Genomic DNA, 16,870 nt, shown 5'->3' with positions numbered 1-16,870 from the left:
TGGATCCTTATCTTGATTATTCCATTTGTTTGCAGGTAACCTTTGGCAAATGATCTAATCTTTCTGCATTTCTTCATCTGTGAAGGAAGTATCATAACAGCAGGATAACTTTCATACAGTTATCCTGAGGTTTAAATAAATTACCAGCCGAAACCGGTTTGGCTCAGTGGATAGAGCGTCGGCCTGTGGACTGAAAGGTCCCAGGTTCAATTCCGGTCAAGGGCATGTACCTTGGTTGCGGGCACATCTCCGGAAGGGGGTGGGCAGGAGGCAGCTATTCAATGTTCCTCTCTCATCGACGTTTCTAACTCTCTATCCTTCTCCCTTCCTCTCTGTAAAAAATCAATAAAATATATTTTAAAAAATTTAACAGAAGTATAGTACTTAGAGTAGTGAACAGAGCCAGACACATAGAAAGCCCCGTGGAAGAATTCGTTATTACTGATGAGTTAAGACTGATGTTTAACTGGTACTTTCCCCTGCCCCAGGCCAAATGGTGGGTACCTGGCGGTTTAGGGGGCAACTCCCATTTTAGTAACCATTTCCCTACAGTAGAGCTAAAAGATTCCCAAAGCCCACAGAAGGTCCACCGTTCTTAAAATGTCTTTGATACAACTCAACAGTCAGAGGGAGTCCCAGAAGCTGAGTGCAGTGAGCTTGGATGTGAGCCACCATTTTGCACTGCATGGCAGTACCATGCTTGTCACCGGCCGGACCCTTAGGGCCCTGTCCTCGCCTGAAACACCTCCTTTCTCCAGTGGGAAGGCCCATAATGGAGCATTCAAGACCCAGCTCAAATGCCACCCAGTCCAGGCAGAGCTGACCCCTCATTTGCTTGTTCTGTTCCCACAGCGCAGCAGTCAGCTGTACAGTGAAGAACTTAGCCCCTTGCATTAGAGGCAGCATGCTAGTGCCCTCGAACTTGACCTGTATTTCTCTCTAGCCCTGTGGTCCACAAACTGCGACTTGCGAGCCACATGCGGCTCTTTGGCCCCTTGAGTGTGGCTCTTCCACAAAATACCATGGCCTGGCCGAAACCAGTTTGGCTCAGTGGACAGAGCGTTGGCCTGCGGACTGAAAGGTCCCGGGTTCGATTCCGGTCAAGGGCATGTACCTTGGTTGCGGGCACATCCCCGGTAGGGGGTGTGCAGGAGGCAGCTGATCGATGTTTCTCTCTCATCGATGTTTCTAACTCTCTATCCCTCTCCCTTCCTCTCTATCCCTCTCTCTTCCTCTCTGTAAAAAATCAATAAAATATATTTTAAAAAAAATACCACGGCCTGGGCGAGTCTATTTTGAAGAAGTGGCGTTAGAAGAAGTTGAAGTTTAAAAAATGTGGCTCTCAAAAGAAATTTCAATCGTTGTACTGTTGATATTTGGCTCTGTGGACTAATGAGTTTGCCGACCACTGCTCTAGCCAATACGCCTTCCTTAATGCGACTAAAACCCAGAGAGTTTGAGGGAGCAACCCAAGGTCAGGTGCTTGATAGTAAAATGAAGGCTTAGGGACCAGGACCATGACGCCCCAGTTCCTAGGCCAGGGCTCTTTTCTCTGTCCTTATGTCCCACTTCCATTTTGGAATGTCCACTATGGGCCACAGTACGTAAAGTACTGTGAGTTCTTTTTTTTTTTTTTAAATATATTTTATTGATTTTTTACAGAGAGGAAGGGAGAGGGATAGAGAGTTAGAAACATCGATGAGAGAGAAACACCGACCAGCTGCCTCCTGCACACCCCCTACTGGGGATGTGCCCGCAACCAAGGTACATGCCCTTGACCGGAATCGAACCTGGGACCTTTGAGTCCGCAGGCCGACGCTCTATCCACTGAGCCAAACCGGTTTCGGCTGTGAGTTCTTTATATATGTCATTTCTAATCCTCCTAACCCAGCAAAGTTTTTTTTCCTGTTTAAAGACATAGAGACTAAGGCCAAGCAACCTGCTCAAGGCCACACGCCAGTCTGTGGCAGAGCAAGGCTTAGAACATGGGCCAGCCCTGGCCGGTTTGGCTCAGCGGATATAGCATCAGCCTGCGGACTGAAGGGTCCCAGGTTTGATTCCGGTCAAGAGCACATGCTCAGGTTGCCGGCTCGATCCCCAAACGGGGGCTTGCAGGAGGCAGCCCATCAATGATTCTCTCTCATTATTGATGTTTCTATCTCTCTCTCCCTTCCTCTCTGAAATCAATAATAAAAAAAAAAGAACATGGGCCAGTCTGACTCCAAAGTCAGAAGAATTTCTAATCTATCATGTTGCCGCTCAGGACTGGAAATGAGAGCGGGGGGGGGGGGGGAAGCACTGAATGGTTCATTTAAAACACACTCATCCTACATGCAGACAATTGTTGTTTTAAGGAAAGAGTAGAAGAAAAAGAGAGATTACATTTTGGCATGCAAAGGCAAAACAATATTTTGTTTTCCTGTTCCTGGATCCCATTGCAGCTTCTTCAAAGCAAGTGAATTTATGCATGTTGACACAGCTCTTATTTTAAACTCTTCTTTGGCTCAGTTTTCAGCTTCTTCCTCTTGGCATCACCAGTCCCATGACTCCCCTCTTCCAGTCTCCGAGAATCTGCCGAAAATCGTTATGCAGCAGTTACTGTTAAGATCCACACCACACATGATAATTCGGTCCTTCCCACTAAACCATGGTTTCTTCCGGTTTTAGAGTAGGTTACCTGGCATGTCAGCATGTTAATCATAAGGGTCTTAGACTTTAAGGAAATGTGAATATTGATATTTTAAACATATGTTCATTGGGGAGCACCCTTCTAGTTGCTAGATAGATGCTGCCCGATTTATGATTCATTTAATAAAGCCAATTAGATTTTCAAAAAAATAATAAAAATATGTTCATTGCATCAGGAAGTTTGTCCTTTAATAATCTTAAGTCACATTTTTTTCTAAATTATTTACAAATATGTAGTTTTCTCATTTTTATCTGAAATAGATAGTATATATATTTTAGTCTGAGTATACCTATTGACATAAAAGCTCCATAAGTGAAAATGAATGTATGTTATTTTTTTAAAATATATTTTTTATTGATTTCAGAGAGGAAGGGCGAGGGGGAGAGAGAAACATCAATGATGAGAGAGAATCATTGATCGGCTGCCTCCTGCACCCCCCACACTGGGGATCGAGCCCACAACCTCTTGGTTCATAGGTCAATGCTCAACCACTGAGCCACACCGGCCAGGCAAATGTATGTTATTTTAAACTTGCTTCCTTAAAAAACACCAGGTTATTGAACTTTGGCTGTTTGCAATTAATGAAAAATAATTTAGAAACTTTCCATTAATATGCTTGTGCAAAAAAGAAACATGTACTGCAATGCAAGATGCCTGCCAAATGGGAAAAAATAAAGCTAAAGAATGTTCCGTTGTTGCACAATTAGTAAGATCTCAAATTGGTCCAAACCGACATCATGTGCCCCCTACTATGATGTACTGAGAAGGACCCAACATCCCTTCTGTGGTCTTCTTGCCAAAAACGCACAATCTGAACCTAATCTTGAAGAAACAACAGACAAACTGAGACTAAAGGACCTTCCACAAAATGAATGGCCTATATTCTTCAAAAAAATGTCAAGGTCAAGAAATACAAAGAAAAGCCAAGGAAACATTTCAAATGAAAAGAAACTAAGGAGAGCCCCAGCCAGTTTGGCTCAGTGGATAGAGCCTTGGCCCATGGACTGAAGGGTCCCGGGTTCAATTCCAGTCAAGGCCATGTACCTCGGTTGCAGGCTTGAGGCAACTGATCAATGTTTCTCTCTCTCTGGCTCTCCCCTCCACTCTCTCTAAAAATCAATGGAAAAAATAAAAATTATTTTAAAAAAAAAGAAACTAAGGAGATTTTACAAGTAAATCATAATGTGTGATTCTGGAATGGATCCTGGACCAGGAAAGAAAAATTGCTATAGGAGACATTATGGGGGTGACCGACAACAGTGGAACAAGGACTGTGGATTAAACAATAACTTTGTAGCAACATTAAAGTTCCTGACTTTGGTCAGTGTGCTGTGATTATATAAGAGAATGCCCTTGTTCTTAAGAATTACACCCCGAAGGTTTTGGGGTGAAGGGGCATAATGTCTCCAACTAATCCATGCTTTGGGGAAAATTATATATGCATGTGTAAATTAAAAAAGAGAGAGTGACTAACAAGGCAACGGGACAAAATGTCAAAAATAGTTGAATCTGGCCCTAACTGGTTTGGCTCAGTGGATGGAGTGTCGGCCTGTGGACTGAAAGGTCCCAGGTTCGATTCCGGTCAAGGGCATGTACCTTGGCTGTGGACACATCCCCAGTAGGGAGTGTGCAGGAGGCAGCTGATCGATGTTTCTCTCTCATTGATATTTCTAATTCTCTATCCCTCTCCCTTCCTCTCTGTAAAAAATCAATAAAATATATTTTTGAATCTGGGTAAAGGGTGTACAAGTGTTCCTTGTACACGATTTGAAACTTTTATGTGTGTGTGTTTAAAATTAAAAGTTATCAAGAGCAGTGTGGCTCAGTGGTTGAGCGTCGACCTATGAACCAGGAGGTCACAGTTTGATTCCCAGTCGGGGCACATGCCTGGGTTGCGGGCTCAATCCCCAGTGTGGGGCAGGAGGCAGCCGATCCATGATTCTCTCTCATCATTGATGTTTCTATTTTTCTCTCCCTCTCCCTCTCCCTTCTTCTCTGAAATAAAGAAAAAAAAAATATTTTTAAGGAGCAGTGAATGTATAGAAAACATAAGAATGTTAAAAAGAAGGAAGAAAAGCCATGCTCTTGAGGTGTCTATGACACAGTGGCGTCTAAGACATGTTTAAATGTCTTGGTAACAGGCAAGCTTGACTTCAGGGAAACACTCAGCCTTTGAAAGTGCGGAGCTGAGGAAAACAGGAAGGTTGCCTTTTGGTTCCTTTCAGCTCTTTGTTCACAGGCTTAATAAAAAACCCAGAGGTTACGGGTGAGCCCAAGTGGCCCTGGGTCTGGGAGAGGCCAAGCGTCCCTGGGTCCGGGTGAGACCATGTGTCCCTGGATCCGGATGAGGCCTCGTGCACCTAGGCCCGGGTGAGCCCAAGTGGCCCTGGGTCTGGGAGTGGCCAAACGTTCCTGGGTCTGGGTGAGACCATGTGTCCCTGGATCCGAGTGAGGCCTCGTGAACCTAGGCCCGGGTGAGGCCACGTGCCCCTGGGTCTGGGAGAGGCCAAGCGTCCCTGGGTACGGGTGAAGCCAGATCCTGGGTCCGGGTGAGGCCGTGCGCCCCTGGATCCATCCGGGTGAGGCTGGGTCCCAGGCCCGGGTGAGACCACGCGCCCCTTGGGTATGGGTGAGGCCACGTGCCCCTTAGTCCAGGTGACGCCGTGCCCCTGGGCTCGGCCGAGACCAAATCAGAGGGAGTCGGACCTCCATTACCACCATTTGTCCACCATCCAGAGCTGAGGGGTCAGTGCTGACATGTACACATAAGGAACTACTGGACATCGAAATTGGGTCTCAAAAGAACTGTTGGTCCAGGGGGAAGCTCGCTACAGATTACTTCATTTGCCTGTCAGCATAAATATTATTGCTCGTCTCACATTCAGTTCTTATTAGTATATATCTAGTGACATTTGATCTCGTTCATCTAGAGGAAATGATGAACAACATAGACTGAGGAACAAGAACAGAACCAGAAGCAAGGAGGCATCGATCGGACTATCGGGCCTCAGAGGGAGGATAGGGGAGGGGAGGGGGAGGGTGGGGGGAGGGGGAGAGTTCAACCAAAGGACCTGTATGCATGCATATAAGCCTATCCAACGGTTAAGTTCAGCAGGGGATTGGGGCATGCGTGGGAAGAGGGGTGGGATGGGAATGGGGGGATGAGGACAAATATGTGACACCTTAATCAATAAAGAAATTTAAAATAAATAAAAAAAAATAATAAAACTAAAAACTTTAAAAAAAAAAAAAAAAAACAAAAACAAAAAAAACCCAGAGGTTAATGCATTACCCAGCCCCATGGCTCACTACCAGGCCTCCAGGTGCCAGCTCACCTTCACTGACAACTTTGTGTGTTTTTTTTTTGTTTGTGTTTTGTTTTGTTTTGTTTTGTTTTCATATGTATTTTATTGATTTTTACAGAGAGGAAAGGAGAGGGATAGAGAGTTAGAAACATCGATGAGAGAGAAACACCAATCAGCTGCCTCCTACACACCCCCTACTGGGGATGTACCCCCTACTGGGGATGTGCCCGCAACCAAGGTACATGCCCTTGACCAGAATCAAACCTGGGACCCTTCAGTCCGCAGGCTGATGCTCTATCCACTGAGCCAAACCAGTTAGGGCTAAAAAATATTTTCATTGATTTCAGAGAGGTAGGGAGAGGGAGCGAGATAGAAACATCAATGATGAGGAAGAATCATTGATAAGCTGCTTCCTGCATGCACACTACTGGGGATCAAGCCTGCAACCCGGGCATTTGCCCTTGACCGGAATCGAACCTAGGGCCTTTCAGTCCTCAGGCCGATGCTCTATCCACTGAGCCAAACCAGCTAGGGCTCACTGACAACTATGACACCTGAATGCAATGCCCATCTCATCCTCGGTGGAGTTTTGTTTCTTTGTGGGAGATTTGGCCAACGCCCTATCTCAGTTCCTTCAGCTATTCAGCTCCAATAATTCTGGATGCTGGCGGCAGGGTGGGGGCAGGAGGCAGTTCATATAAAAGTCATGGCCACTCAGAATATGTGTACAGTGCCCATTCTTTGATCATATCAAAGTACACCCTTCACCCTTTAAATAGTCCTCCAGTCTGAGGACCACTCTATTTCCTCCTCACTTTATCACTCACCTCATTTCTGTTCTCTCCCCGTAGTTGGTTATCATGTCCTCAACCCCTCAAGCCCTCATCCCTTGTCCCTGCAAACTCCCAACCCTGGATCAATTCAGCCTTTTGCTTCCTCACCAAATCTTTCTTAAATACATTTGGTCATTTCCCGGAACTTGGGCCTTTATTCGTTCTGTCCTCCACAGTAATAACTGACTCCCTGCAATTCATGCCCCACAGGCTTCAATAGTCATCTTTCCAGAATACAATTCTAATGATATAACAACTCCCCTGCTACAACTCCAGTACCAATTGCCTACAGAATGAAGTTCAAATGCTATGTATGGTTTAAACACTTTTCACAATCTGACCTGAGCCTTCTTTTTCTCACGCAGCTCCTATTATTACTCCAAAGACACAGGTTCTAACCCTGCTAAGTTTCTGCAAGGCTCAGACACATCATGGTTTTTCACTACCCAATGATGGTAAGAAAATTACCCAAAATTTGGAATTAAGATTTTTTTTTATCAAATAATAAAAGGATTACTCCATGCTCTTTCCTTGTTGTACTGAAATATTCTCAAATAAGTACTCCTATGTAACCTAATGCAGAGCAGTACTGTCCATTAGAGCCATATACGCAATTTAATTTTTTCTAGTAGCCACATTAAAAAATGAAATAAAAGCCCTGACCGGTTTGGCTCAGTGGATAGAGCGTCAGCCTGCGGACTGATGGGTCCCAGGTTCGATTCCGGTCAAGGGCATGTACCTTGGTTGCGGGCACATACCCAGTAGGGGGTGTGCAGGAGGCAGCTGATCGATGTTTCTCTCTTATGGATGTTTATAACTCTCTATCCCTCTCCCTTCCTCTCTGTAAAAAAATCAATAAAAAATATTTTTAAAAAACGAAATAAAAACAAACTGGAGAAATTGAGGTTAATAATGTATATTATTTTACCCAATACATTCAAAGTATTATCCTTTCAATATGTAAAAAAATTATTGAGATATTTTAGATTCTCTTTTTTATCCTTAGTCTTTGAAATCCAGTATGTACCGTATTTTACCCTTATAGCACATCTTTGGATGCTATATTTTAATGAAAAATATTTAATCTGTATTTAGATTTCATAAATTTTACAATGGAAAAAAGTAAGATTACATACCCAAGTTGTCTTAATATACCTAAAAATTTCCCATAACTGAACTAAGTACCAAAAATCATTTTCCTTTAATGTTTACATCCACAATGACAAAACTAACTTTAAAAGAATTGATTTGGCCTAGCTGGTTTGGCTTGGTGGATAGAGCATCAGCCTTTGGACTGAAGGGTCCCAGGTTCGATTCCAGTCAAGGGCACATGCTCAGGTTGTGGGCCCGATCCCCAATGGGGGGCATGCAGGAGGCAGCCAATCAATGATTCTCTCTCATCATTGATGTTCTCTCTCTCTCTCTCTCTCTCTCTCTCTCTCTCTCTCTCTCTCTCTCTCCCTCTCCCTCTCTCCTTCCTCTCTGAAATCAATAAAAATACAAAAAAGAACTAGATTTAAAAAATAAAATAAATTGATTTGACTTTGAAGCAAAACATGTCAGTTTCAAAACCACGTCTGTACAAGTTAAATTCACTAATTTATGTCAACTCAGTATTCTTAATGTTAAATTCAAAGAAGCACTGTGTTATTTGAAAAGCATTTCTAGATTCATCAATATAAACAAAGCATTCTTCAAAGTTTACTTACAATTTTTACAGCCAATATACCTAATGCCGTCTATTATAATTAGTTTTCTGCATATTGTTTCATGTTAGAAAAATGTATAAAATCAATATTATTGATTTTTAAAATATATTTTAATGATTTTTTATAGAGAGGAAGGGAGAAGGAGAGGGATAGTCAGAAACATCAATCAGCTGCTTCCTGCACACTTCCTACTGGGGATGAGCCCGCAACCAAGGTGCATGCCCTTGACCAGAATCAAACCTGGGACCCTTCAGTCCGCAGGGCAACACTCTATCCACTGAGCCAAACCGGTTAGGGCTCAATATTATTGATTTAAATAATGCAACGTTTCAATTTCAACATAAACTCTTATACCTGTCTAGCTAAATCATAAATACGCTTTTCCTTTCCATATAGCTCACATCTATCTTTTACATATGCAGTGTGCTATCCATAAGAAAACATGTAAATCACATTACCAGCTTTTTAAATTAATGGATATTTGGCAAGCACTCCTTTTGTTATTGTTAACAGCACAGTAAAACTTTGTAAAACTTTTTGTTTGGCAACAAAGATCATTACATTCATTGTCTACTTCTTTCAACAGTTCCATAAATTGGTGATGAGTCATAAAATTTGTACGTATATGCTGAACAGTTTTAACAATCGTTTCCATGATACCTTTCAGAAAAGTGAGCACAAATATTTTCAGTGTGTATCATAAGTGGCACGAAGTCACCAGAAAAACATCAGTCTCTTGTTTTAAAATTTCAACAGATCCAAAATCTTGACCTAACAGCTGGAGTATCATCTGTCATGATATATATTTTTTATATCCAACTAAGGTTCTTCTTTGACAGATGTAAAATATTTTAAAATATCTATGCTGCCCTAACTGGTTTGGCTCAGAGGCTAGAGCATCGGCCTGTGGACTCAAGGGTCCCAGGTTCGATTCTAGTCAAGGGCATGTACCTCGGTTGCAGGCACATCCCCAGTAGGATGAGACCTGGCATATGACAGGAAGAGTGGGCATGCTACTATAAATATGTGAGGAATGAATGAAAGAATGGGAATCCCATGTATTCTTTTTTTTTTATGCATGTACAGACTTAGGCACCTACTATGTGGCATTCATCCTAGAACATCTATAAGCTTGAGATAAAAGAGGACCATGATTTAATTGGATATTATGAAAGCAGAATTTAAAAGACATGAAACCAAGAAGACAACCTAGACCTGACTAGTTTCATACAGTGGGACATTCATCCCAACTACGAAACAATCACATGACTGTGAAATTGAGAAGCAGTGTCCTTAGTAGACTTCTTTCTCAGTGGGCACGGGATCCTAACTTCATCCGAAAAGCTTAAAATAAAAAGACTGCTCTTTGCTTTTTTCTTTTTCCAAATCCCATGATTTGAAGATCAGAATCACAAGTTGGCAAACCTACAGAGTTTGCAGCATTCTGTTTCAAGCAAAGATGCTGTTAAACTACAAATAGAATCAAGTGTTTTCATCACAGCTGGATTTCCAGCTTCCCTCCCATCTGTGGAGCCCACCCGCTGGGTAATCAGCCAATAGGTGCTCACCTTCTCTCTGTACTCTTGTGGCATTAAGGCAGGTACTTCAACAGAGAAAATGTAACTCAGGAGCAGGGTTCCTCTACTGTTGTTGCTATGGTGGGCTGAAGTTCATGTAGCAAGAGTCACTAAAGAAAGAAGATGAGACACTCCACAGATTACTTATTCATTATAATGGATCGACCTGATAGATAAAACCTTAAGCAAATGATCCAACTTTTCATCACTGATAATGGGACAAACTGACATCAAGTGCCTTGTGATGTGATATCATGGTGTCTGGTTTATCCATTGCTGCATGAAAAACCACTGTAGAATTCAGTGGTTTAAAATAACAATTGAGAGGACCTTGACATTGAATACAAACAAACACATTAACTGAAGCGTTTTTTCAAATAACATAATCACATTGGGGAGGCGGCATTAATCCAAGTAATTTGATACCCAGAATTTGGACTGCATGCCCTTAGGCTAAAGCACTCTAATACTAAATATTGAACTATAGTAAGAACGCTTATTTTGCATAGGCATGAGTTTGCAAGCCTGAAACTATTTTCTATGCATTCTAGGATTAAGCAAATAAGTAAATAAATTGTGAATATGGAATCCAGGTTTTTCATTGTTGGAGAAGGGAGATACAATTATGGAAAGGGGGCAGAATAGACTGAACACTTCTGGGTCCTGGCCGGGTAGTTCAGCTGGAGAATCATTCAGATATGCCAAGGTTGCAAATTCAATCCCCAGTCAGGGCACATACAAGAATAAACCAATGAATGCATAAGTTGAACAACAAATTGATGTTTCTCTCTCTCTCTCAAATAATAAAAAATAAAAAATTAAATTAAAAAAATAAAAATTTGTTTAAAAAAGATAAAATGTTGTCTGCAACTTATTTTCAAATGGTTCAGGAAATATAAGAATAAACTTAAATACCTACGTGTGTGTGTGTGTGTGTGTGTGTGTGTGTGTGTGTGTGTGTGTGTGTGTGTTTGGAGAGAGAGAAGCAAATGTGGTAAAACTGTCAATCTTGGTGAATGATATAGAGCTTTTAATGTGCTATTCTTTGAACTTTTCTGTGGTTTAAAAATTTTTCAAAATAAAGAATTGGAGCCCTAGCCGGCTTGGTTCAGTGGTTAGAGTGTCAGCCTGCGGACTGAAGGGTCCCAGGTTCGATTCCAGCCAAGGGCACATGCCTGGGTTGCGGGCTCAACCCCCAGTAGGGGGTGTGCAGGAGGCAGCCAATCAATGATTCTCTCTCATCATTGATGTTTCTATCTCTCTCTCCTTCTCCCTTCCTCTCTGAAATCAATAAAGAAATATATTTTAAAAAAATAAAAATAGAAGAAGAGCATTTAAAAATATGTATTTTTTTTATTGATTTCAGAGAGGAAAGGAGAGGGAGAGAGAAATAGAAATATCAGTGATGTGAGAGAATCATTGATTGGCTGCCTTCTGCATGCCCTTTACTGGGGGATCAAGCTCACAACCCAGGCATGTGCCCTTGATCAGAATTGAACCCAGGACCCTTCTATACACAGGCCAATGCTCTATCCACTGAGCCAAACCAGCTAGGGCAAGAAGAGCATTTCTTGAAAGCATTTTCCTCCTAAATACTGTAGTTATTTATTTATTTATTTTTAAATATATTTTTATTGATTTCAGAGAGGAAGGGAGAGGGAGAGAGAGAGAGAGAGAGAACCATCAATGATGAGAGAGAATCATTGATAGGCTGCCTTCTGCATGCCCCTTACTGGGGATCAAACCCGCAACACAGGCATGTGCCCTTGACTGGAATCAAACCCAGGACTCTTCAGTCCACAGGCCGGCACTCTATCCACTGAGCCAAATCAGTTATAGCCATACTGTAGTTATTTATATGATCCCCACATATATCATAGAATCCTCAGAGTTCATCCAGCCTAGTGTTTATTAAACTATTAGGGGCCCAGTGCACAAATTCATGCACCTTAAAAGGAACTGTGGGGCCATCCCGCTCCTGCCACCACTCTCATGCGCTGACAGTGCTGGCCTCAGCCCCACTTGCACCTGATGAAGGCGTGGAGTGATTGGGGCCTGCGCCAACAGCAGGTGCGAGCTGCAGCTGCTGTCCTGATCACACCTCAGGAGCAGGGGGAGGTGGAGAAGCCCTCAGGGGTGATCAGGGCCAGCAGCCACCACTCCCACCCACTGATAGTGCCAAGCAATTGGAATGGGCGCCGGGCACCGGCAGCGGGTGTGAGTGGCAGCTCCGGCAACTGGCAGCGGGTGCAAGAGGTGGCTGCTGGCCCTGATCTCCCCTCAGGAGCAGGGGGAGATGGAGAAGCCATGAGGGGCGATTGGGGCCAGCAGCTGCCACTCACACCCACTGATAGTGCCGAGAGATTGGGATGGGTGCTGGGCACCGGCAGTGGGTGCGAGTGGTGGCTTCAACACCAGCAGCGAGTGCAAGCACCGGGTGGGACCGCAGCATGAAGGAGCAAAGAATTTTCAGTAACCACCAGAGGCTTGCCCCATGACAGCGACCAGCGCCCTGCCTTGGTCTGGCGCCCCCACTCACCTGCTCCACCATCCCGCTGCAGGCAACGCCCGCCATGTTCTGCACATGCCCCCTGGTGGTCAGCACATGTCATAGTGACTGGTTGTTTCGGTTGTTCCGCCATTTGGTCTATTTGCATATTAGCCTTTTATTATATAGTATTATTATATAGGATGGATTGTAACTCAGTCCTTGGTCTTAGCTAGCAGGTTACTGGCCAGCATTTCTTTGAGTGGAATGGAATGGCATAGAACAAAATAATGTCAGTGGGTTCCATCACTTAAGAGAAGTCCATTTGGGGAAACTTGTTTGAATCACATATATGTGTATGCATGCCTTCTGCATGCCCATTAATTGGTGAATTCCAATTAAAAAATCTATTCATTATCATGGGTCATGCTCAAAATGGTTGAAAAGATTCAACTACCCAGGACTTCCAGATAATACCAGTTCAATTCAAGGCTGGGCATTCTGTACTTCAAAAGGGCCTTTTCAGATACTTCTTTTAATATATATTGTTATTACTTCCTCCTCCTCCTCCTCCTCCTCCTCCTTCTTCTTCTGACCCAAATTTCAGAGATGTAATAGTACACGAATGGAGAGGCACAAGAAGGAGAGAATTATATACTCAAGAAGTACACTCTAGTACATATAAGAATCTAATACATGACAACGGCGGCATCATAAATTAACCATCGAGACATGAATTCAAGTTGTTTTGCCATATTTAGTCAATTATTTGGTTTAACAAATCTTTTAGAGCCTGATTCCACACCCTACAAAATGTATTCTTTCAAAAAGTCAAATTAAAAATAACCAGAATACAATTCAGGTGAATTTGTATCCCAAACCAATAGTCAACATTATTCTTTTTTTAATTGAGATATAATTGACATATAACATTGCATTAGTTTCAGGTGTACAACAATTATTTTATATATATGTGTGTGGATATGTGTGTGGATGCTTCCTATTGTTGGCACTTACTCAAAAATTAATCCTATATTTTTTCTTGTTCTCAGTATGGTGCAGGATAATTTACTGAAATACTAATTTAGGTTTTATTCTTATATCTCTCCTCCCCAAAGCCCTTTGCACCAAGCAGGACTTAGGGACCAGGGACACTGTACAGAAAGCAGCAATGTTTTAAAAGCAGTCCTTTAGTACTGTAGAAGAGAATTTCTTTAAAATATAGCCCCTTTGAGTAGCTTGGCCATCTTTGTTGTTCAGAATGTAAACTGGGTCAGGAGGACTCCTACTATCAGCTCTGAGTTCCCCAGCGTCTTTTCTGCTTAATGAAAGAATATAGTCAAGCTGGGCTGGCATGGCTCAGTGTTTGAGCATTGACCTATGAACCAGGAGGTCACAGGTTTGACTCCCGGCCAGGGCACATGCTCGATCCCCAGTGGGGGGTGTGCAGGAGGCAGCCGATCAATGATTCTCTCTCATCATCGATGTTTCTGTCTTTTCCTCTCCCTTCCTCTCTGAAGTCAATTTAAAAAAAAAAAGATTATAGTAAAGTACCCTATATTCACAAAAAGCAACCTCCCTTTTCTAATTCTTTGTATTTAAGCCCAAGTTCCTTGAGGAAAGTGTGCTGAGTTGAGAGATGACAATTTTATAGACTCCATCAATGGTTTTCTTTGAAATAATTTTACATATTTCAGATAAAAGATTCCTCACCATTAAAATAAAGAGATTAGACTAAGCCAGGGATTCTCAACCTGGGTTTAGGAGATCAGTGAACTTGAAAACCATTTCCTCTCCATTTTCACTGATCTCTAACAGAAGTGTTTCCTTCAATTGCAAATATAAGTATCAAACTGTGGTTATGGTAGCAGGACCTGTGCCTTGTCATTAATAGAAATCACAAATACTTTCATATCACATGACAATTGTTGATCTCTTGAAATATAATTCATACTCATTGCCACTTAAAAAGCATGGTAGTTATTAGACTGCTGCTGGATCTAGTTATTTAATAGATCAAATAGAGAAGTACATGTATCACACATTTATATTAGATACCCTGGTAACCATGTTTTCATGTAATTGATTTCCTTTGCATTCTTATTTATGATGTTTTATGCATTCAAAAACAATATTTTGAAAACCCAAACTGAAAGAGCCCCTGGGCGCTTAAAAAAAAATGTGTTGAGCTCTTGGACTGAACACTATCACGTTGTCAGTGCTCACACTGGTATGTACACAGGATTTCTTTCCATCCCTCTGGCAAAACAGCTCACAGCTTAGATAATTATCTCTGTGACAAGGTTACACTGACATTTTGATCATTTCTTATCTGCCCTCAAGTACCACCACATGGTCCACAAGCTGAAACAGCCTTTAAACCTTTAAACTCAACCTTTCAAACAGACCCTTCTTTAGAAATCATTCTTTAATACTTTCACAGCAAAATGTAAGAAACAGCACCAGAAACGGAACCAGGAAACCCATTTTACTCCAGCTCTGCTGTCTAATCCTGGGAAAGTCCTTTAACTTCTCTGACCCTCATCTGCAAACACAGCTAGATGATCTTTAAAATCTCCAAGTTCCCTTCTCGGTTGTAAAATTCTATGCTTCTGAAATTTTCTGTTCTTCTGCTGGGTATGTCCTTTGGGATTCAGTTATTAGTACTTTAATTCACTCATTCAGTTATCAGATACTGAGGTGGGAATAACTAAGCAACTAAGCTAGAAGGTTCTGGGGAAATTTTCCAATGGGTCATATTGGAATGGTTTTGGAGGTTGAGTAGAATTTCACTAAGTAAGGAGAGGACAAAGACATTCCAGGCAGAGAGCACTGCCAAGGTCCAGTATGCTCAGGGCCCACAGCACACTGAGGGGCTTGATAGGGGTTCAGGGGGGACAGGATATGCACTGAGTTTAAGCTCTTTGGATTATATGAAATAGGAGGAAGTTTATAAACAAAGTGACGTGGTCAAGTTTGTGTTTAAAAAAAAACAAAACAGTCCTGAGAGCAATGTGAAGCATAAGGAAAACAAATGAGAGAGCTCAGTGAAATAGGAACATAATGCAACATTTGAGATAAGAGATAATGGAGACATGAGCCAAGTTACTGGCAATGGGAATAGAGAAATGAAAGGAAAGAATGGTAGGAGATGGCCTTTATGAGAAATTGGGCATGGTGATGAAGGAAGAATCATTGGGGACCCTAGTTTAGGACAACTGAGTGAAGGGTTATATTAAAGGGTGTGCAGTTATTAATAAGAACAGGCAATACAAGAAAAAGGAAAGGCTCTCTGGGGAAGAAAGCTGAGTTTTGAAATGTTGAGTTTGAGGGGCTTGCTTGACCTCCAGAGAGAAAGTCTGGCCAGCCTTTAGAAATATATGCCTGCAATTCTGGAGAAGGGTATGCCTGGAGATATAGAATTATAAACATCACACGAGGTAACTAAAGCCATTTCATTGGCTTCCCCATTACCACCAATGTCACCACCATCTACCTGGTCCTTCTGCACTGCTTCACCTTACCTAGCCTCTCAAATCCTGACTTCTTTTTTTTTTATGTGCCTCAGGCATGAAACAGCTCTGGCCACCAACACAGGCATCAAGCTAGGATGAACTAAGTACTGTACATCTGCTCTGCCCCTGATTGATATAAGAGCAACACCACCAATCAGGTGTCTCCTTGCCCATTGCCAGGGGGTTCAAATCCTGACTTCTGACCTTGCTATTAAGGCTTGCAACAACTGCTTCCTCCTCACTCCCACCTTTCCAACTCACCTTTGTGTTACTCCATAACAAATCTATGCATTAGTTAGGGTACAGGCAAAATTGCAGCAAAGGAACCCCAAAGTACAATAATTTATATATGATCGGAGTTTCTTTCTTTCTTTCTTATGTAACTAGAGGCCTGGTGCACGAATCTGTGCACCAGTGGGGTCCTTCGGCCTGGCCTGCGGGATCGGGCCGAAACTGGCTCTCTGACATCCCCCAAAGGATCCCAGATTGCGAGAGGGTGCAGGCCAGGCTGAGGGACCCCACTGGTTCATGATTGGGGCCAGGGAGGGACCGCGGATGGCTCCAGGGTGTATTCGGCCTGTCAGTCCCGATCAGCTGGACCCCCACAGCAAGCTAACCTACCGGTCAGGGCGTTTGCCCGCTGGTGGTCAGTGCACGTCATAGCGAGCAGTTGAGCAGTCTTAGCATATCACTGGCATATTACTCTTTGATTGGTTGAACAGATGACCAGACACTTAGCATATTAGGCTTTTAT

The 16,870-nt window shown here is 42.6% G+C and overlaps 1 pseudogene; it reads right to left on the bottom strand.

Moving 5' to 3' along the window:
- Window positions 1-16,156: 16,156 nt before the first annotated feature.
- Window positions 16,157-16,301, bottom strand: LOC129150368 (small nucleolar RNA SNORA48; annotated as a pseudogene).
- Between the last annotated feature and the right edge of the window lie 569 nt (window positions 16,302-16,870).

This window comes from Eptesicus fuscus, chromosome 1, assembly GCF_027574615.1.
Source record: "Eptesicus fuscus isolate TK198812 chromosome 1, DD_ASM_mEF_20220401, whole genome shotgun sequence".
NCBI lineage: Eukaryota > Metazoa > Chordata > Mammalia > Chiroptera > Vespertilionidae > Eptesicus > Eptesicus fuscus.
The sequence above is the reverse complement of the archived record's forward strand: the minus strand, read 5'-3'. Positions and strand labels throughout refer to the sequence as shown.